Source organism: Schistocerca cancellata, unplaced genomic scaffold, assembly GCF_023864275.1.
Source record: "Schistocerca cancellata isolate TAMUIC-IGC-003103 unplaced genomic scaffold, iqSchCanc2.1 HiC_scaffold_782, whole genome shotgun sequence".
Classification (NCBI taxonomy): Eukaryota; Metazoa; Arthropoda; class Insecta; order Orthoptera; family Acrididae; genus Schistocerca; species Schistocerca cancellata.
Genome location: NW_026046793.1, coordinates 1,774,294 through 1,796,236, shown reverse-complemented (window position 1 = coordinate 1,796,236; position 21,943 = coordinate 1,774,294). Strand labels below are relative to the sequence as shown.

General features: G+C 44.3%; 1 protein-coding gene across 1 annotated transcript in view; it reads right to left on the bottom strand.

Moving 5' to 3' along the window:
* The window catches only part of LOC126143133 (disks large homolog 5-like), an 86,252-nt gene extending 64,879 nt beyond the window's left edge, over positions 1–21,373 (bottom strand). The window contains exon 1 of the mRNA XM_049915342.1: positions 21,353–21,373. The gene's annotated coding sequence lies outside the window, so the exon portion shown is untranslated. The remainder of the gene's footprint in view (positions 1–21,352) is intronic.
* Positions 21,374–21,943: the final 570 nt, after the last annotated feature.

Genomic DNA, 21,943 nt, shown 5'->3' with positions numbered 1-21,943 from the left:
TGGGGGTCTTCTTTTCTGATTTCTCGTACTGTTCCTTGGGTTTCCCTGGCTGGGAGGACTTCACTGATTTAGTCTCTGGACTGAGGATGAGTGTGAAGCCCTACAACCAGCTGCTTTTGGGCTCTTCAGCCACTGGCAGGTGTCACCTTTCCCACTAGCAGAAACCTGGAAGAAAGTGACCAAAGGGACCCCTTCCTGGTGAGAGGAGCCGAAGAGGCCTTACGCTTCTCTGGCTCAGAAGTGGAGACTGAAATCCCTGATGGTTGGGGAGGGAGGGCGGGGGGGTTTTTGCACCCGAAGTAGGTGGTGCGGGAGCACGGGCACCTCCCGGCCGCAGCAAAGGCCACCTGGCATGATGGCCATTGCCGGGAGTCCTGATGCCCCAGGGTGAGTGGCATCTACTCCTTGGCACACGTGGGGAGTTAACGGTGGAGGCATCAACCGACAGGGTACATGGCAGCCCCACCACAACGGACATGCTACAGTGCTGGATATGAGGTGCAAAGAATTCCATGGTCATCATCGGTGCAGAAAACTACACTGCATAGTGGGTGGAGGAAAACAATCACAAAGGTGTCCTCACCCAAGAGATGGAGGATGAGTGGGACTGCAATGCCAGAAGAAGGAAGTTGGCTATATATCTCGATGCACGATGGACACTAAGCACCATGTAAGGTGCCCTTACCCAACTGGCTTGCTCGTCAGGAAAATTTTGAAAAATGGAGGTCAAACCCTACAGAGGACCATCACAAAGGTCAAAAAGCATGAGACTCCTTTTAGTTGCCTCTTATGACAGGCAGTAATACCTTTGACCTATTCTAGCCCCCGGACCTGCAAGGGGGCACACACTATTCATAATAAATTATTCTTATGTTATACCATTTTCTGCTGTTGTTGGTATTACCATATACTCATCTGACCAAAAATCTTTGTCTTTTTCATTTCCCTTCACTCACCACTACTACTATAATTAGATTGAGCCTCTGCATTTCCCTTTTCAGTATTTTCTAGCTTCCATGCCACATTTGAACTTCTGAAATTCAATGGCCAAACTCTTAGAATGTTATCCTTTCATTGATTATTGAAGCTTTTTCTCAAGGTCACCTTCCCCTACGGCAATCCCCTCCCAGAGATCTGAACAGGGGACTAGTCCAGAATCTTTTGGCAATGGAGAGGTCATCATGACACACTCACTTACAGGCCACATGTCCTGAGGATACAAGTTATGTGCCTCTAATGCAGTGGTTTCCTTTGCCTTCTGCATCCTCATGCTGTTTATCTTTGCTGATTTTTCTGCCTTTAAGGGCAGTTACCCACCCCAGTTGCTCTGAACCTCTGTCCACTCCTCATCCTTTTGAGAAGGCCGACCATTGAAAGAATGAGGGTGGCTTGTTATGCCGGAAGTCTTTGGCTGACAATCACGATTATTAATCAAATTTAAGTGGTGGCATGTTTCGAACCTGGGACCATGGACAGTTTGATTAGTACTCACAGGTACTACCCCTAGACCACAAGTGCACCACATATGTCCCATCATTAAGCAGACATGCCATCTTGCTATTGCAATGACAAATGATTACATGTATTGTCATGTTAAAGCTTCAACATAGAGATTCTCATGCAACAATCTGGAAGTGACAATACAGGAAATAAATTTCCTGTACAAGTCCATGATCATTGTGAATATTCCACAAATAAAAACATCAGCATCACTTAATATATTTATTTACAATGCTATTTCAGCTAATTCCATCATAAAAACTAACTCAAATTAAAAGAACAGAATTGCATGTCCATTACAAAAAATGGTAGAAAGTAACTTAAGGTTTCGTGACAGACTGCTGGCGACAAACAGACTACTGCTGGCACACAAACAGACTACTGCTGGCACACAAACAGACTACTGCTGGCACACAAACAGACTACTGCTGGCACACAAACAGACTACTGCTGGCACACAAACAGACTACTGCTGGCACACAAACAGACTACTGCTGGCACACAAACAGACTACTGCACACAGACTGCTCGGTTTGGTGTAGTTATTTCCGGTGCAGTTCTCTCGTTACTATCTGCAACAGTCATTCACTGCTGCAAGGGAATCCAGGGTCTGTTCACCTTGAAGCTTTCTTCTTTCTTGTTGAAGCTAGTGTCATGTTGCGTATTTCTATGGCGTCTCCGAACAAGGTGGTGTGATAGCTAATCTCTACACAAGTAACTTCTGTGTCAGCAAATTTTACTATGTGGCTGGTCTCATGCTCTGCCAGACAAATTTCTGCACCTGCCCCAACCTGCAATGCCGCTTATTTTACGTGGTCCTGGTGTTCATTGATCATCCTTTCATTCCAATACAAACTTTTCCACATGTACATAGTACGCATTGTGTGTGACTGAGCACAGTAAAATTCATCGAAATGGAAGTTACTGCTGTAGACAAGAGCTATCACACCTGCTTGATCAGAGCAGCTACAGAAATACACAAACACGGCACTAACTAACAAGAATGAAAAACACCTCAAGGTGAACGGATCCTGAATTCCCATGCTGCAGAACGACTGCTGCACATAGCAAGCTAAGAACCACACCGGAATTTACTATGGAACAAGGTCCTTGGACATCTGCACACAAGGTACATAAAATCTACAGCTGCGAGCTCGACTCCACTACACTCCGCCACCAGCAATGGAGGATGAAGCTTTGACAATGCCAGCCACTTTTACTGGCAAAACATCAGAAAAATTATGAATCGTACATCAGCTGAAGAACCCAAAACAAAAGCCAACAGACAGCATGTCATAAAATATCATGCTACAAGGATGATATATTAGATGTTACAAATTTTTACACTACTGGCCATTAAAATTGTTACACCAAGAAGAAATGCAGATGATAAACAGGTATTCATTAGACAAATATATTATACGATAAATGACATGCGATTACATTTTCAAGCAGTTTGGGTGCATAGATTCTGAGAAATCAGTACCCAGAACAACCAGCTCAGGCCACAATAACAGCCTTGATACACCTGGGCACTGAGTCAAACAGAGCTTGAAAGGGGTGTACTGGTACAGCTGCCCATGTAGCTTCAACATGATACCATAGTTCATCACGAGCAGTGACTGGCGTATTGTGAAGAGCCAGTTGCTTGGCCACCATTGACCACACATTTTCAGTTGGCGAGAGATCTGGAGAATGTGCTGGCCAGGGCAGCAGTTGAACATTTTCTGTATCCAGAAAGTTCCGTACAGGACCTGCAACATGTGGTCGTGCATTACCCTGCTGAAATGTAAGGTTTCACAGGGATCGAATGAAGGGTAGAGCCACAGGTCTTAACACATCTGAAATGTAACTTCCACTGTTCAAAGTGCCGTCAATGCGCACAAGAGGTGACCGAGACGTGTAACCAATGGCACCCCATACAATCACGCCGGATGATATGCCAGTATGGCAATGACAAATGTGCGTTCACCACGATGTCGTCACACACGGATGCGACCATCATGATGCTGTAAACAGAATCTGGATTCATCCGAAAAAATAACGTTTTGCCATTCGTGCACAAAGGTTCGTCGTCAAGTACACCAACGCAGGCGCTCCTGTCTGTGATGCAGCGTCAAGGGTAACCGCAGCCACGGTCTCCAAGCTGATAGTCCGTGCTGCTGCACACGTCGTCGAACTGCTCGTGCAGATGGTTGTTGTCTTGCAAACGTCTTCATCTGTTAACTGAGGGATCGAGATGTGGCTGTACGATCCGTTACAGCCATGCGGATAAAATGCGTGTCATCTCGGCTGCTAGTGATACAAGGCCGATGGGATTCAGCACGGCGTTCCTTATTACCCTCCTGAACTCACCGATTCCATATTCTGTCAACAGTCATTGGATGTTGACAAATGCGAGCAGCAATGTCGCGCTACGATAAACTGCAATCGCGATAGCCTACAATACGACCTTTATCAAAGTCGGAAATGTGATGGTACGCATTTCCCCTCTTTACACGCGGCATCACAACAACGTTTCACCAGGCAACGCCGGTCAACTGTTGTGTATGAGAAATCGGTTGGAAACTTTCCTCATGTCAGCACGTTGTAGGTGTCACCACTGGTGACAACCTTGTGTGAATGCTCTGAGAAGCTAATCATTTGCGTATCACAGCGTCTTCTTCCTCCCCCCAACGAACCATGGACCTTGCCGTTGGTGGGGAGGCTTGCGTGCCTCAGCGATACATATGGCCGTACCGCAGGTACAACCACAACGGAGGGGCATCTGTTGAGAGGCCAGACAAACGTGTGGTTCTGGAAGAGAGTCAGCAGCCTTTTCAGTAGTTGCAGGGGCAACAGTCTGGATGATTGACTGATCTGGCCTTGTAACACTAACCAAAACAGCCTTGCTGTTCTGGTACTGCGAACAGTTGAAAGCAAGGGGAAACTACAGCCGTAATTTTTCCCGAGGGCATGCAGCTTTACTGTATGGTTAAATGATGACGACGTCCTCTTGGGTAAAATATTCTGCAGGTAAAATAGTCCCCTATTCGGATCTCCGGGTGGGGACTACTCAAGAGGATGTCGTTATCAGGAGAAAGAAAACTGGCGTTCTACGGATCGGAGTGTGGAATGTCAGATCCCTTAATTGGGCAGGTAGGTTAGAAAATTTAAAAAGGGAAATGGATAGGTTAAAGTTAGATATAGTGGGAATTAGTGAAGTTCGGTGGCAGAAGGAACAAGACTTTTGGTCAGGCAAATACAGGGTTATAAATACAAAATCAAATAGGGGTAATGCAGGAGTAGGTTTAATAATGAATAAAAAAAATAGGAATGCGGGTAAGCTACTACAAACAGCATAGTGAACGCATTATTTTTGCCGAGATAGACACGAAGCCCACGCCTAGTACAGTAATATAAGTTTATATGCCGACTAGCTCTGCAGATGACTAAGAAATGGAAGAAATGTATGACGAAATAAAAGAAATTATTCAGATAGTGAAGGGAGACGAAAATTTAATAGTCATGGGAGACTGGAATTCATCAGTAGGAAAAGGGAGAGAAGGAAACTTAGTAGGTGAATATGGACTGGGAGTAAGAAATGAAAGAGGAAGCCGCCTGGTACAATTTTGCACAGAGCACAACTTAATCATAGCTAACACTTGGTTCAAGAATCATAAACGAAGATTGTATACATGGAAAAAGCCTGGAGATACTGACAGGTTTCAGATAGATTATATAATGGTAAGACAGATTTAGGAACCAGGTTTTAAATTGTAAGACACATCCAGGGGCAGATGTGGACTCTGACCACAATCTCTTGGTTATGAACTGCAGATTGAAACTGAAGAAACTGCAAAAAGGTTGGAATTTAAGGAGATGGGACCTGGATAAACTGAAAGAACCAGAGGTTGTACAGAGTTTCATTTTTTTTTTTTTTTTTTTTTTTTTTTTTTTTTGTGGTTTTAGGGCGCACAACTTCAATGGTCATTAGCGCCCTGACTACTCTAAGAATGCACCGCGAGGCACAAGTTGACAACAACAACTAAAAGGGGAAAACACGATAAAAGAGACTGACAGGCATAGGATTAAAAAACAACATCATCAAATGTCCTTAGCGAGGTTCGTCAAACTGATAAAACAAAGAACACGAGCAGCTGCTCGTGGGTCATCCGCTAAAATTGCATCAAAAGTATTAGGCAGTTTAAGATCGAGGCGCAGTTGGTTAAGATCTGGACAGGACATTAAAATGTGTCTAACCGTCAGCAAGTGCCCACATGGGCAGAACGGCGCAGGCGCAGCCGTCAGCAGATGGCGATGGCTGAACCGGCAGTGTCCAATTCGTAACCTTGCTAAAACGACCTCCTCCCGCCGAGAAGGGCGTGAGGAGGACGTCCAAGCCACGGGAAGAGGTTTTAAGGCCCGAAGCTTGTTGTCGGTAAGTGCAGCCCAATCGGCATGCCACAGCGACACAACGCGCCGACAAATGACCCTGCTAAAATCGGACGAAGGGACACAACAAGAAGCTGTCCGAGGCTGGAGGACCGCAGCCTTGGCCGCGGCATCTGCAGCTTCGTTCCCAGGGATACCGACATGGCCAGGAACCCACATAAAGCTAACCGGCGGACCGACGTCCACCAGCCGCTGAAGAGAGCGTTGGATCCGGTGTACGAAAGGGTGAACCGGGTACGGATCACTGAGGCTCTGGATGGCGCTCAGAGAATCTGAGCAGATGACATAAGCAGAATGTCGGTGGCGGCAGATGTAAAGAACAGCCTGGTAGAGGGCAAAGAGCTCAGCTGTGAAGACCGAACAATGGTCAGGGAGCCGGTATTTGAAACTTTGTGCCCTGACAATAAAGGAACACCCGACCCCGTCATTGGTCTTAGAGCCATCTGTATAAATGAAAGTCATGTTGATGAACTTCGAACGAAGTTCCAAAAAACGGGAGTGGTAGACCGAACCGGGGGTGACCTCTTTTGGGAGCGAGCTCAGGTCAAGGTGAACGCGGACCTGAGCCTGGAGCCAAGGTGGCGTGCGGCTCTCGCCCACTCGAAAGGTTGCAGGGAGTGAAAAATTAAGGTGTTGAAGGAGGCGACGAAAGCGAACTCCAGGGGGTAGCAGGGCAGAGACATACAACCCGTATTGAAGGTCAAGAGAGTCGTCAAAAAAGGAACGATAAGACGGATGGTCGGGCATTGACAGTAGCCGACAGGCATACCGACAAAGCAGTATATCGCGCCGGTAAGTGTGTGGCAATTCGCCAGCGTCAGCATGAAGACTCTCTACGGGACTGGTATAAAATGCTCCGATCGCAAGTCGTAAACCCCGATGTTGTATGGAGTTGAGGCGGCGTAAGATGGATGGCCGTGCAGAGGAGTATACGAAGCTCCCATAATCCAGCTTGGAGCGGACGATCGACTGATATAGACGAAGTAGGACGGTTCGATCCGCTCCCCACGACATACCACTGAGAACACGGAGGACATTTAAAGAACGGGTACAACGGGCGGCCAAATATGACACATGTGGAGACCAGCTAAGTTTCCTGTCAAAGGTAAGGCCTAAAAATTTGGTGGTCTCCACGATTGGGAGAGCAACGGGACCAAGTCGTAAGGACGGTGGGAGAAACTCTTTGTAGCGCCAGAAGTTAATACAGACCGTCTTCTCGGCAGAAAAACGGAAGCCATTGGCGACACTCCAGGAGTAAAGACGGTCAAGAGAACGCTGAAGACAGCGCTCCAGGACACGTGTACGCTGCGCGCTGCAATAGATGGTAAAATCGTCCACAAAAAGGGAGCCTGATACATCAGCTGGGGGCAATCCATTATTGGATTGATCGCGATGGCAAACAGAGCGACGCTCAAAACTGAGCCCTGTGGCACCCCATTCTCCTGGCGAAAGGTGTCTGACAGGACAGAACCCACACGTACCCTGAACTGTCGATCCATTAAAAAGGAACCAATAAAAAGAGGGAGGCGACCGCGAAGGCCCCATGTATGCATGGTGCGGAGAATGCCCGCCCTCCAACAGGTGTCGTAAGCCTTCTCCAAATCAAAGAACACAGCCGCGGTCGGGCGCTTCCGCAAGAAGTTATTCATAATGAAGGTCGACAAGGTAACCAGATGGTCAACAGCAGAGCGGCGCCTACGAAATCCACATTGTACATTTGTAAGTAGGCGTCGAGACTCAAGCAGCCAAACCAATCGAGAGTTTACCATTCGCTCCATCACTTTACAGACACAGCTGGTAAGCGAGATAGGTCGATAACTGGAAGGCAAGTGCTTGTCCTTCCCCGGCTTAGGAATCGGGACAACAATAGACTCGCGCCAGCATGCGGGAACATGTCCCTCAATCCAGATGCGATTGTATGTACGAAGAAGAAAACCTTTACCCGCAGGAGAAAGGTTCTTCAGCATCTGAATATGAATAGAATCAGGCCCTGGAGCGGAGGACCGTGATCGGCCAAGTGCGGTTTCGAGTTCCCGCATGGTGAATGGGGCATTATAACTTTCACAATTTGAGGAGCAAAAGTCAGGTGGCCTAGCCTCCTCTGCCTGTTTGCGGGGGAGGAAGGCAGGGTGGTAATGAGCGGAGCTCGAAACCTCGGCGAAAAAGCGGCCGAAGGCATTGGAGACAGCCTCAGGGGCCACAAGGACTTCATTCGCGACCTTCAAGCCAGAAACTGGGGAGTGGACCTTAGTGCCAGATAGCCGGCGCAGGCTACCCCAGACAACAGAAGAAGGAGTAAAACTGTTGAAGGTGCTTGTGAAAGCAGCCCAGCTGGCTTTCTTGCTTTCGTTAATAATACGACGACACTGAGCACGTAATCGTTTATAATTAATACAATTCGCCACTGTAGGGTGGCGTTTAAAGGTGCGTAAAGCACGTCGACGAGCACGTAAAGCGTCTCTACATGCTGCGGTCCACCAGGGGACCGGTACGCGACGTGGAGAAGAAGTAGGGTGAGGGATGGAATATTCAGCAGCAGCGAGAATGACTTCCGTGAGGTGTGCGACCTGACGATCGCAGCTTGTGAAGGTTTGATCCTGAAAGGTCGCCCTGGAAGAAAAGAGCCCCCAGTCTGCCTTGGAGATGGTCCAACTAGAGGAGCACGGAGAGGGAGTATGCTGCAGGAGATGGATAACACACGGGAAGTGGTCGCTCGAATATGTATCAGCAAGTGCATACCACTCAAACCGGCATGCAAGTTGGGGAGTACATATAGAGAGGTCTAAATGGGAATAGGTATGAGATGTGTCCGAAAGAAAAGTAGGGGCGCCAGTATTAAGGCAGACAAGATTGAGCTGGTTGAAAAGGTCTGCTAACAAGGAGCCCCTCGGGCAGGAGGCTGGAGAACCCCAAAGGGGATGGTGGGCATTGAAGTCTCCAGTTAACAAAAACGGTGCAGGTAGCTGAGCAATAAGTTGCATCATGTCTGCCCTGGTAACGGCAGATGACGAGGGAGTGTAAACGGTACAAAAGGAAAACGTAAAAGTGGGGAGAGTAATGCGGATGGCGACTGCCTGCAGGCCGGTGTGCAACGTGATGGGATCGTAGTAAATATCATCCCGGACCAGCAACATAACCCCTCCATGAGCTGGGATTCCTACCATAGGGGGTAGGTCAAAACGCACAGAGGTGTAGTGTGCCAAGGCAATGTGATCGCATGGGGCGTAGCTTCGTTTCCTGGAGGGCTACGACGAGCGGACGATGCAAGCGGAGCAGCAACTTCAAGTCCTCTCGGTTGGAGCAAATGCTGCGAATATTCCAGTGAATAAGTGCCATCGTAAGAAAAGGAAGATGAGAGAAGGGGTCACCTCGAAGGCCGCTTAGGGCCTGGCTTCGAGCGAGCACTGCCGCCGCTATCAGTAGGCGGACAGTCATCGTCCATGGGGTCTATAGGGTCATCGGCCATCTCGGGAGGATGGCCGGGAGGGGGAGCTTCCTCCGCCGGTGAATGGCCAGATGTACGGCTACCGGCGGTGCGGCCAGGCGAAACGGATGACGGCCTGGGGCGGCAACCGCTGGGTGGCGCAGGAGAAGAGATGCGCCGTGGCGGAGAAGGAGAACTGTGCTTCCTATGCGCCTTTTTGGAAGGACGTTTGGTGGAAGTATCGGTCGAAGGCTGGGAGGTCGAGGGACGGAGGAAGTCAGCACGGGATGGTTCCTTCTTGAAGGACCGTGCATCTGACTTCGGTGTCTTCGACTTAGCAGAAGCTGAGGAAGTGGCTGGTGTCTGTGGTGTGATGGGAGGAAGAGGAGACGTTGACCGTGCGATCTTAGCACTGGCCGAACGGACGACCGTGGTGCTGAAGGTCAGATCGCAAGTCTGGGTTGCGACCTCCCGGGTAGTCCGAGGAGAGGCGAGGACAGTACTATATTTCCCCGCTGGGAGCAGCGTGGGCTTCCTACTAGCCAATAGCTTGCGAGCAGCCGAGGTGGACACTTTCTCTTTGACCCGAATTTCTTGGATGCAACGTTCGTCCTTATAGACAGGACAGTCGCGGGAGGATGCGGCATGGTCACCCTGACAGTTCACACAACGAGGAGACGGAGGTGGACAGTCACCCTCATGGGCATCCCTGCCACAAGTGACACATTTAGCCGCATTGGAACAAGACTGTCGAGTGTGATTGAAACGCTGACACTGGTAGCAGCGCGTAGGTGTCGGGACATAGGGGCGAACAGAAATAACCTCGTAGCCTGCCTTGATGCGCGATGGCAGCTTAACACTATCGAAGGTCAAGAAAAGTGTCCGGGTCGGTACAAGGTCGTTGTTGACCTTTTTCATGACCCGATGGACAGCCGTCACGCCCTGCTCAGCGGGGAAAGATTGAAGCTCCTCGTCAGTCAATCCGTCGAGGGAGCTAGTATAGACTACACCACGAGACGAATTCAAAGTTCGGTGGGCCTCCACCCGGACAGGGAACGTGTACAGGAGGGTGGCCCAAAGCAGTTTTTGTGCCTGAAAGGCACTCTCAGTTTCTAGTAATAAGGTGCCGTTACGCAACCTGGTACAAGATTTGACAGATCCGGCTATGGCATCAACGCCCTTCTGAATAACAAAAGGGTTGACAGAGGAAAAATCCTTTCCGTCCTCAGTGCGAGAAACTACGAGGAACTGTGGGACAGGCGGTAGTACTTTTGTCACTGTTGGCTGGTCACGTTTCCGTTTTTGGGTCGAAGTCGAGACAGATGGAGTAGAATCCATTGCGGAGGAATCCCCCATGATTGCCAGCGTCTCCGATGGCGCGCTCCTTCCTTGTGGGGACCCTCTCAGAGGGCACTCCCGCTTTAGGTGAATGTTTACACCTCAGGTCACACCTCCCGAGAAACAGACGGAGGGACCAATCGGCATGGTCAGAAGGTATCAGCTCAGGCAATCACCCCTCCCCGGGCCTGGCCTTTACCAGGGGGTACGCGCGTGCCTTACATGTCTACCCAGGGCGGGAACTTACGCGTTACCCCGTCACCGGCTACGCGTGCGAACGCGTGGGTCGGCCTTCAGACACGCACAGGGAGGAAGGAAGAGGAGGAAAAAGAAGAGAGAGAGGGAGAAAGAGGACAGACTGTCTCAAACGCCAAGGCGGAGACCAGAGAAGGCAAGGAGAAGAAGGCAATGAGAAGGCAAGCAGAGAAAGGCAATGAGAAGGCAAGCAGAGAAAGGCAATGAGAAGGCAAGCAGAGAAAGGCAATGAGAAGGCAAGCAGAGAAAGGCAATGAGAAGGCAAGGAGAGAAAGGCAATGAGAAGGCAAGGAGAGAAAGGCAATGAGAAGGCAAGGAGAGAAAGGCAATGAGAAGGCAAGGAGAGAAAGGCAATGAGAAGGCAAGGAGAGAAAGGCAATGAGAAGGCAAGGAGAGAAAGGCAATGAGAAGGCAAGGAGAGAAAGGCAATGAGAAGGCAAGGAGAGAAAGGCAATGAGAAGGCAAGGAGAGAAAGGCAATGAGAAGGCAAGGAGAGAAAGGCAATGAGAAGGCAAGGAGAAGTCAAGGGAAAGAGTAAGGAAGACAGTGAGGTGGAGAATAGCAAAGAAACGAACCAACAAAAGGAAGGAAGAAACGAGAAGTGAAAAACCAAAAAGACCACGATTATAGGTCGTGGAACCGTCCGTCTCCGGACGCAGGCGCTAACTACCCCCGTGAGGGGGATGGACTCCTTTTAGTCGCCTCTTACGACAGGCAGGAATACCTCGGGCCTATTCTTACCCCGGACCCGCAGGGGGGGTACAGAGTTTCAGGGAGAGCATAAGGGAACAACTGACAGGAATGGGGGAAAGAAATACAGTTGAAGAAGAATGGGTAGCTCTGAGGGATGAAGTAGTGAAGGTAGCAGAGGATCAAGTAGGTAAAAAGACTAGGGCTAGTAGAACTCCTTGGGTAACAGAAGAAATATTGAATTTAATTGATGAAAGGAGAAAATAAAGCCGAGCTAGGGGAAGATCTGTTTGGATTCTGTAGAAATATTGGAACACATGAGGCAATACTGACCCTACGACTTATCTTAGAAGCTAGATTAAGGAAAGGCAAACCTACGTTTCTAGCATTTGTAGACTTAGAGAAAGCTTTTGACAATGTTGATTGGAATACTCTCTTTCAAACTCTGAAGGTGGCAGGGGTAAAATATAGGGAGCGTAAGGCTATTTACAATTTGTACAGAAACCAGATGGCAGTTATAAAAGTCGAGGGGCATGAAAGGGAAGCAGTGGTTGGGAATGGAGTGAGACAGGGTTGTAGCCTCTCCCCGATGTTATTCAATCTGTATATTGAGCAAGCAGTGAAGGAAACGAAAGAAAAATTCGGAGTAGGTATTAAAATCCATAGAGAAGAAATAAAAACTTTGAGGATCGCCGATGACATTGTAATTCTGCCAGAGACAGCAAAGGACTTGGAAGAGCAGTTGAACGGAATGGATAGTGTCTTGAAAGGACGATATAAGATGAACATCACAAAAGGAAAACAAGGATAATGGAATGTAGTCGAATTAAGTCGGGTGATGCTGAGGGAATTAGATTAGGAAATGAGACACTTAAAGTAGTAAATGAGTTTTGCTACTTGGGGAGCAAAATAACTTATGATGGTCGAAGTAGAGGATATAAAATGTTGACTGGCAATGGCAAGGAAAGCTTTTCTGAAGAAGAGAAATTTGTTAACATCGAGTATAGATTTTAATGTCAGGAAGTCGTTTCTGAAAGTATTTGTGTGGAATGTAGCCATGTATGGAAGTGAAACATGGACGATAACTAGTTTAGACAAGAAGAGAATAGAAGCTTTCAAAATGTGGTGCTACAGAAGAATGCTGAAGATTAGATGGGTAGATCACATAACTAATTAGGAGGTGTTGAATAGAATTGGGGAGAAGAGGAGCTTGTGGCACAACTTGACTAGAAGAAGGAATCTGTTGGTAGGACATGTTCTGAGTCATCGAGGAATCACCAATTTAGTATTGGAGGGCAGTGCGGAGGGTAAAAATTGTACAGGGAGACCAAGAGATGAATACACCAAGCAGATTCAGAAGGATGTAGGTTGCAGTGGGTACTGGGAGATGAAGAAGCTTGCACAGGATAGAGTAGCATGGAGAGCTGCATCAAACTAGTCTCAGGACTGAAGACCACAACAACAACAACAGCAGCATCATCTTCCTGTCAGTTAAATTTCACGTCTGTAGCACATCATCTTCGTGGTGAAGCAATTTTAATTGCCAGTATTATAAAAACCTGATTCAACAAACCTTACAACTTGCAAAAGTCAACATCAAAAACAAATGCCTAATCAGGGGACTATCTTGGCTCATAAAATGAAATAAATACATTAAGTTCCAGCTAACACCCCAATTAGGCATATATTTTTGACGCTGAACTGAACCTTGTTTTACAAATGGTTCAAATGGCTCTGAGCACTATGGGACTTAACATCTGTGGTCATCAGTCCCCTAGAACTTAGAACTACTTAAACCTAACTAACCCAAGGACATCACACACATCCATGCCCGTGGCAGGATTCGAATCTGCGACCGTAGCAGTCGCGCGGTTCCGGACTGCACGCCTAGAACCGCGAGACCTCCGCGGCCGGCGAACCTTGTTTTACAAATTCGGTGCATTAGCTTTTTACAATTATTTAACTTTTAATTATTTACCTTTTGTACCTTGATACTGAGTAGTGAACACTTGTCATTCTTTACGCGCATATAGTCTTAATTGCAGATCTGATGATGGCAGAAGCCAAAAAGTATTATAAAGGAAGAAATGTTAAGCAGCCAAGACTGTTTTATTCACAAAAATCTGTAAGTGCAGCAGAAACCCTGAACATATCAAATAAGTAGTTTAACTAAAAAGAAAGAAATTACCTCCACTGCCTTACAATAACAAGAAACATGTTTTTTACTGAAAGCATTTATACTTTTTTATGATGATATAATAGTTTCAAACAGGACTCAGCTTCAACTTCATACAGCATCTGACCCAATTATCTTTCAGTTAGAATGAGCAATCTTATCTACTGCTGCGTACTCTACTAAAAAACTTATATATCACTCACTTATATCACAAATGGCATTGTATATTGTACTTTATGTGTAGTAAGTCATGAAAAATTCTGTGATCTACAACCATGTTTTATCACACTCATGGGTGAAAGTTATGAAGTACCACCTCCCCCCCCCCCCTTATGTTTTTTGTAGTTAATGCACAGGACGTGTACACAATGTATCAAAGTACTCTAAAGCCTGCTCATTACCTAAAACAGGTTTTCTGAATTTATCACACAGTTTAAGTTTTCATGGCAAAACTTACGATAAACAGGGCACAGTATTTTAAAAATGGCACAAACATTGGGCTATGCTACATAGCCACCTGCACAAATACCTATATTTAGCTTTCAGTTTTGTTGGCTACATCAACTCTTAACCAGATTAACACCTTGCGACAAACCGAGACCTCTTGCTACACTATTACACTGTGCTGATTTTTGGTTTGGGGTTGGGGTATGTACTCTATCATGCACTAACCCACTAGGGATATATATAAAATTGCAAATAAATTTCATACAGTGAACATCTCATCAGCAATAAATAAATTCATCAGACATATTCAGCACCAAGAAACCAACAGGTCTGTTTCAGTCTTTATTTTCATTCTGCAGCCAGTTCTGGCTCATTATGAGAAAGTACATATAAGCAACAAATGGAATTATGAGATGTACAGAAACACAAAGTGTAAGTTGAGATTGCAGAATGTTTATCAAGAACAAGATTTTTTAGGGATGTATGCTGATCCAAAGGTAACAGGAAATTATCAATTTAGGAAATACGGAAGCGTCCGATCCCGCCCATCTGCTTTGACCCATGACGTCACAAATATGACAAACGACTATAAACCACGATTCCAATACGGCACGTATAAAGTCATTACATACACATCATGAAGACGAAAATACATCGAAAAAACACACACACACGTTCCACAAAAAGCCTAATGACACTAATGGGACAAGCGCAGGAAATTTGGGGTTTTTGGGTGCGGACAAACTAAATATAAGCAAATTTAGACACCCACCCACATACAATACCACGCAAAACGACGAAAAAAACTGACATTACAAAACTCCCCAATATCATCTGGAATCTGACACTTCCCTTGACCTATATAGCTAAACAGCAGCTCCCGATCCCATAAACTAGGATCAAACACTTCCCTTCACTTATATAGCTCAAAAACATCTCCCAATCCCATAAATTAAGATCAAGCACTTCCCTTGACCTAGATAGCCCAAAAACTTCTCCCCATACCAATACCAACATTCACAGCCACACATTTCAATAAAACACTTCCTTCGACCCCCACACATACACTAGCAACAAAAAAATAAAAACTTACCACAAAAAAGTTCCGGCACCACAAACTAGGTTGACAAACACACAAACAAACGCAAACGCAAAAGCAAAAACACACACAAACACAAACACACACAAACACAAACACAAACACACACAAACACAAACACAAACACAAACACAAACACAAACACAAACACAAACACACACAAACACAAACACACACAAACACAAACACACACAAACACAAACACACACAAACACAAACACAAACACACACAAACACAAACACACACAAACACAAACACACACAAACACAAACACAAACACAAACACAAACACAAACACAAACACACACAAACACAAACACAAACACACACAAACACAAACACAAACACACACAAACACAAACACAAACACAAACACAAACAAACACACACAAACAAACAAACAAACACACACACACAAACAAACAAACACACACACACAAACAAACAAACACACACACACAAACAAACACACACACACACAAACAAACAAACAAACACACACACACAAACAAACACACACACACAAACAAACACACACACACAAACAAACACACACACACAAACACACACACACACAAACAAACACACACACACACACAAACAAACACACACACACACACACACAAACACACACACAAACAAACACACACACACACACACACAAACAAACACACACACACACACAAACAAACACACACACACACACAAACAAACACACACACACACACAAACAAACACACACACACACACAAACAAACACACACACACACACAAACAAACACACACACACACACAAACAAACACACACACACACACAAACAAACACACACACACACACAAACAAACACACACACACACACACAAACAAACACACACACACACACACACACACAAACACACACACACAAACAAACAAACAAACACACACACACAAACAAACAAACAAACACACACACACACACAAACAAACACACACACACACACAAACAAACACACACACACACACACAAACAAACACACACACACACACAAACAAACACACACACACACAAACAAACACACACACACACAAACAAACACACACACACACAAACAAACACACACACACACAAACAAACACACACACACAAACAAACACACACACACAAACACACACACACAAACACACACACACAAACAAACACACACAAACAAACACACACAAACAAACACACACAAACAAACACACACAAACAAACACACACAAACAAACACACACAAACAAACACACACAAACAAACACACACAAACAAACAAACACACACAAACAAACACACACAAACAAACACACACAAACAAACACACACAAACAAACACACACAAACAAACACACACAAACAAACACACACAAAAAAACAACCCCCAACGAAAAAAATACTCAACCAAAAGACTTGACACCCACACCTCAACCCCCCCAACCAACCCAACCGGACCCAAAATAAAAAACCCAATTAAAAAACCAACTGCAACATAAAAAAATCTCAATCACACACTACAACTCAACAAAAACTTCAACAAAATAGAACCTCCACAACTAAAACACAAACCAACACAATTCCCCCCCCCACACTTATCCACCCCACATTGAGCCGCAGCCACCCACCCACCTACCCAAACCACCCTAACCAACTACTTTAGGCCTATACATTTTGCTAACAGCCCTTTAAAAAACCCGAAAAACACAATAGCCCTCAGGGACACTCTTTCATCAACAGTACTCATCTAAATGAACTGAAGGTTGGAAGAGCACATCTTCCCCCCCCCCCCCCCAAAGAACTGACTTAATTGAATCCCCTCTCACCCAACCCACTGTATGAAGAAAATGCATCTGAAACTACTGTGGACCCTGGTTCTAAGTACCCCTCAATTAATCCCACTAATTCCACCTTAGACCTCCCTTCCACAACCCTAAAAACACATTCACAACACCTGCACCCCCCCCCCCCGGAACAACAGCCACCACCACACCCATACACCAACTACAGACTTACCCCTCCCTCACTTCCTTTTCCCAAACTGCGACTAAGAAGTCCACATCAACCCCATGCCGCCCCTCCCCCCCAAGCTAACCCCTGTACTTAATAAACTCTGAACACACTTCACGGCAAAAAGAAAACCAATCAAGCACACTCCTCTCACTCACAACAGTCTCATGCGCGCAAAAACTGTGTGATGATCTATAACAAAAATAATAAGTCACCAGTACAATCTCGCGATTGCCCAACCTAGACTTCTCGAACCAGGAACCACGCCGTATGGAACGCCAAATGTCATCCTTTCGACAGCGCCACATTTAACCGTCCCTGGTCCGAGATGCCAGAACTTTAGCCAACTTCATTTCTTCGCTACAAATAGAGCACTTCACAACCCTGGCAATTAAACCAAACAGCTGCAAAAACTATCAGTTCCAAAGCAGTGTTTCCCATCATTTCACTCAGATGCGCGCTATTAATTTTATCCGTCATATCTATTCCTGAACAAAAACAACAACGAATTAATTTACTCAAATTACCACACGACCTACAGTGAACAACACTAAATTAACCTTCACACAAAACCACTAAATCGTTAACTCACTGAAACGAATTCCACTACAAACACAGCCAACACTAACAATTCTGTACAATGAGCAAGAGCAAATTGAGCCCATTACACCACACAAACGAAAGCCCAGAACACACCACCAGAGGGCACAACAAACCACAACACGACGACATCTACAAACACACCACACTCGCAAACCAAACTCCACACCGTCATGACGTGACACACCACAACACCCTTACGTCATGGGTCAAAGCCGACGCATGGGATCAATTTACAGTCCTCTGAAGCAACTAACATCAGTATGCTATGCAGTTTCAGTAACAATAATTCAATTGAGCAGTAGCTTACACATTAAAACAGATATTGGATTATCAAGTCTGTCTTTATTTATGGAAAATATTCCAGGAAACAAATGTACTGAATATAGTAACAACATCTAAGCTGCAGTAAGAGGCTATAGACATTACAACAAAGTGGGAAGAGGACTCACTGTACTGAATTGTTTATACACAAAGGAATCTTTACTGTTCCAAGTGAATAGTTTGCAAACAATGTCCTACATAAAGAGATGGACAAGCACCAAAGAAGTAAATCTTTACATGAACATGGAAACAGATGCAGCCACCAGTTACACCTCAGCAGGAAAAAAAATAAAATCTTGTGCTGTATAACAAAATAGAGTTATGCAATTAAGTGATCGAAGACAAACATGAAATATACACCTCCAGTAATACTGAACACTCAAAATTATTCATTAAATAGCAGTTTTGAAACTTCTGGATTACCTGAAATATGTAAATTATATAGACAACTGTACTATTATAACTACTATAACTGAGGGGCTTTTGCAATACATTCAATTGAATAGTGAAAAATGCTGTACAAACATGTAACAGAGCAAATATTTCAGACCTATTTATGTAACTGTGTGTACTTGGGCACATATTTATGACATACATACAACTTACATTGTCTACACGTGGATAAATATACAGTAGTCTAGAATAGTCAACCATCAGGTTCCCAAATCAGAAGACATCTGAATTCTCGGGTCTGCTCAGGCCAAATTCAAAACTGTTTGGTACAGTCAACATTACTTCACTCCTAAATCCAAGAAAGCTCTACAAATTAGGAGAAATAGTTAAGAAAAGTCAAATTTTAACCATGCTAGAAACAAGATTGCAAAGTGAGAATGCCACCACGTAGCACAGATTTTGGAAATTACAGACTATTCAAAAAGCAAAAAGGGCAAAATAACACAAATAAATATACCCCATGTGGTAGATTGTATGAACAGTTTCATAAGACATTCAGAGATCCATAATCAAAGTGAAGAACAAAATTAATGACAATTTACTTTGAATGTGCAAATAAAATTTAAACAGTAATTATTGTTAATCGGCCAAGGGGAGGGGGAACAGAAAAGTAAACATGCGATGGGGGGTGATAGAAAAATTAATCTCTAAAATTCCACAAAATCATGGGAAAATTTTGACAGAGTATTTTAATGATCAGTTAGTGCAAGAGAAAATGCAAGGAAATAATTTGTGACTTCCTTGCGCACAAATGGAACAAGCAAAATGGATACTTGTCTAACTGTGTAGAAATTGTAACCACAAAACTGTCAACACATTTCAAACAAAACAAAAAACACCTGACAAGAATTTAGGCGAAATCCGTACTGATCATATCACAATCTCATAGCCACATCACAAGGGGATTTTAAATATGTAGAAGTACACAAATGTCCAAATATTTACAGATCACTACCTAACCACAGTAAAACTAAATTTAAAGCCTCAAAAGTTCAGCAAACAGATACAGGTAATACCGAACATGATACTGATTCACTCCAAGCAATGCTATTAGCAAATGAACTCAAAACACAAGCACAAAACTCCAAAGAAATCTCAACAAACTTATCGAAACTACATAAACTCAAATTCCTCTACAAAGATGGAAAGAGACATCCATGGTGGAACAGACTGCGCAAGCAGTAAAATCTTGACAAAGAGCATTCAAATCATCAAATAATAAATTGAAAAAAAAGTGCCAAGCAACTCCAAGCAGCTTGAAAATTGAACCAAAAGACATTATGAGAAGTCATCTTCAGGCTTATAAAAAACAAGGATTCTTATATGAAACACTTAAAACAAATCTAAATGGATACCAGCCCCAAAAACTGTTTCATGAAAGACAGTGCACACTTGGCACATAACCAAGAAATAGATAATTTAAAAAACTTCCAAACTGCCCTAAACCCAAAGAAAGATTTCTATCAGAAATTCTAAAAACCAATTCAGATTCACAAGCATCAAATGAAGAGGAAATTGCTGAACAAGAGGTTAAAAATAAGCATTTGGTTAGGACAGAACCGTTGCATTAGTCCTACAAGCTCCCACAAAAATTTTAAAAGAAAATTTACAGTGATCATGCAAAATATCTGACAGAAAACCATACAAACTGGAAAACTGCACTGATACATCCACTACATAAAAAAGAACCATAACCGATAATACCTTTAGACGGGCCTTCAGTTTGTGCCATTCAAAATTGTCTTAGTGTACACACACACACACACACACACACACACACACACACACACAACAACAACAACCTGAATTCAAATTCGGTGAACATCAGGAAAATTCCAGACCAAACGGATCTTGTCTGAAACAAATTTTAGCTATGAAACTAATTCTCACATCAAAATATTTATAATAAGAAAGTATCTTTATAGATTTTAAGAAAGCTTATTAGAAAAAGTAATCCGAAAGTGGCGAAAACTGAAATTACAGTTTAAAATTGATGAACCAATCAAATTCAAGAGTGATTCTCAACCCAAATATATATGTTAAACTATTCAGAGACAGCTTTCTGGCTAACAAGTGACATCCGTGACAAAAAAAATGCATATCAAAATACACAAAACTGAGGCACGACAATACAGCCACAAAACAAGTCTGTCTATATGGGACTGAAGGCACTGAAGAAATCCAATGTGAAAAACGAAAATAACATTTTTAGTTTGAAATCGCATTTAGGAATGAAAATACTGTACATAGAAATTGAACGGGCAGAAATTGCGCTTCAGGGTACTCTTCCTGGCACAAAAATCCAATGAGACCATTACAGTTTGATCCTATGAGCGCAAAAAGGAGCTATTCTGTAAGACAACGTAATACAAACAATAAGAAAAGGTAAAACTAAACCATAAAATGCCCCTAGTTGTACATGGCGTGGTCAAGTAGGTCCCAAACGTGATAATTATTATATTACATTAGGTTTTCGTTACAACAATGAAATGAAGTATTCAGCAGTAATCCAGCGAGAAAACGAAAAAATAGCACTATGGTTACAGGTGGCTGTCAGGAAAAGCGGATTTAATTGAATAGCTCAAACCTTCGCAATGTTTCGACTCTGTTGCCACTAGCTCACTGGATGTCACGCCGATTGCCTCTTTCAACTCGCGCAGTCGCGCACTCTTTCAAACGTCACAGTGTACAATTCGATTATCGACACTTGTTGTCGATTACATCAAGGTCGATTAAAAGTTAACCGAAAAAATAGGCCTTTCAAAAATTGTAATACACCACCCTCGTTTTAAGTTAAATGAGGGAATTAATCGCGATTAAAGTTAACTGAGGTTGTAGACTCGTTTACCTTGAATTCATCGCAGTTGAAAGTGAAACGAGGTAAGCAAGTGCCCGCCGTATGAAGGTGGCAGCCCGTTTTGATGTTTTATGGGCCAGTTGTATAATCTTGGGCTGTTTTTTTTCCCTTTATTGTCTTGGGCTGTAAATCCGGGAAGCCTAACAGACACATCATTGTGGTCCAAAACCACTCGGAAGTGACGTCGAAATGACGTATACATAAACGCGCTGCACACTTGTCGACTGATCGAGATCTGTGGTCGAATCGAGTTAGCGGGAAAAGCGTCTGCTTTGTTCTTCACTGTCATACTGCCCGTGTATCTTGAGTGGTAGTGTTTTC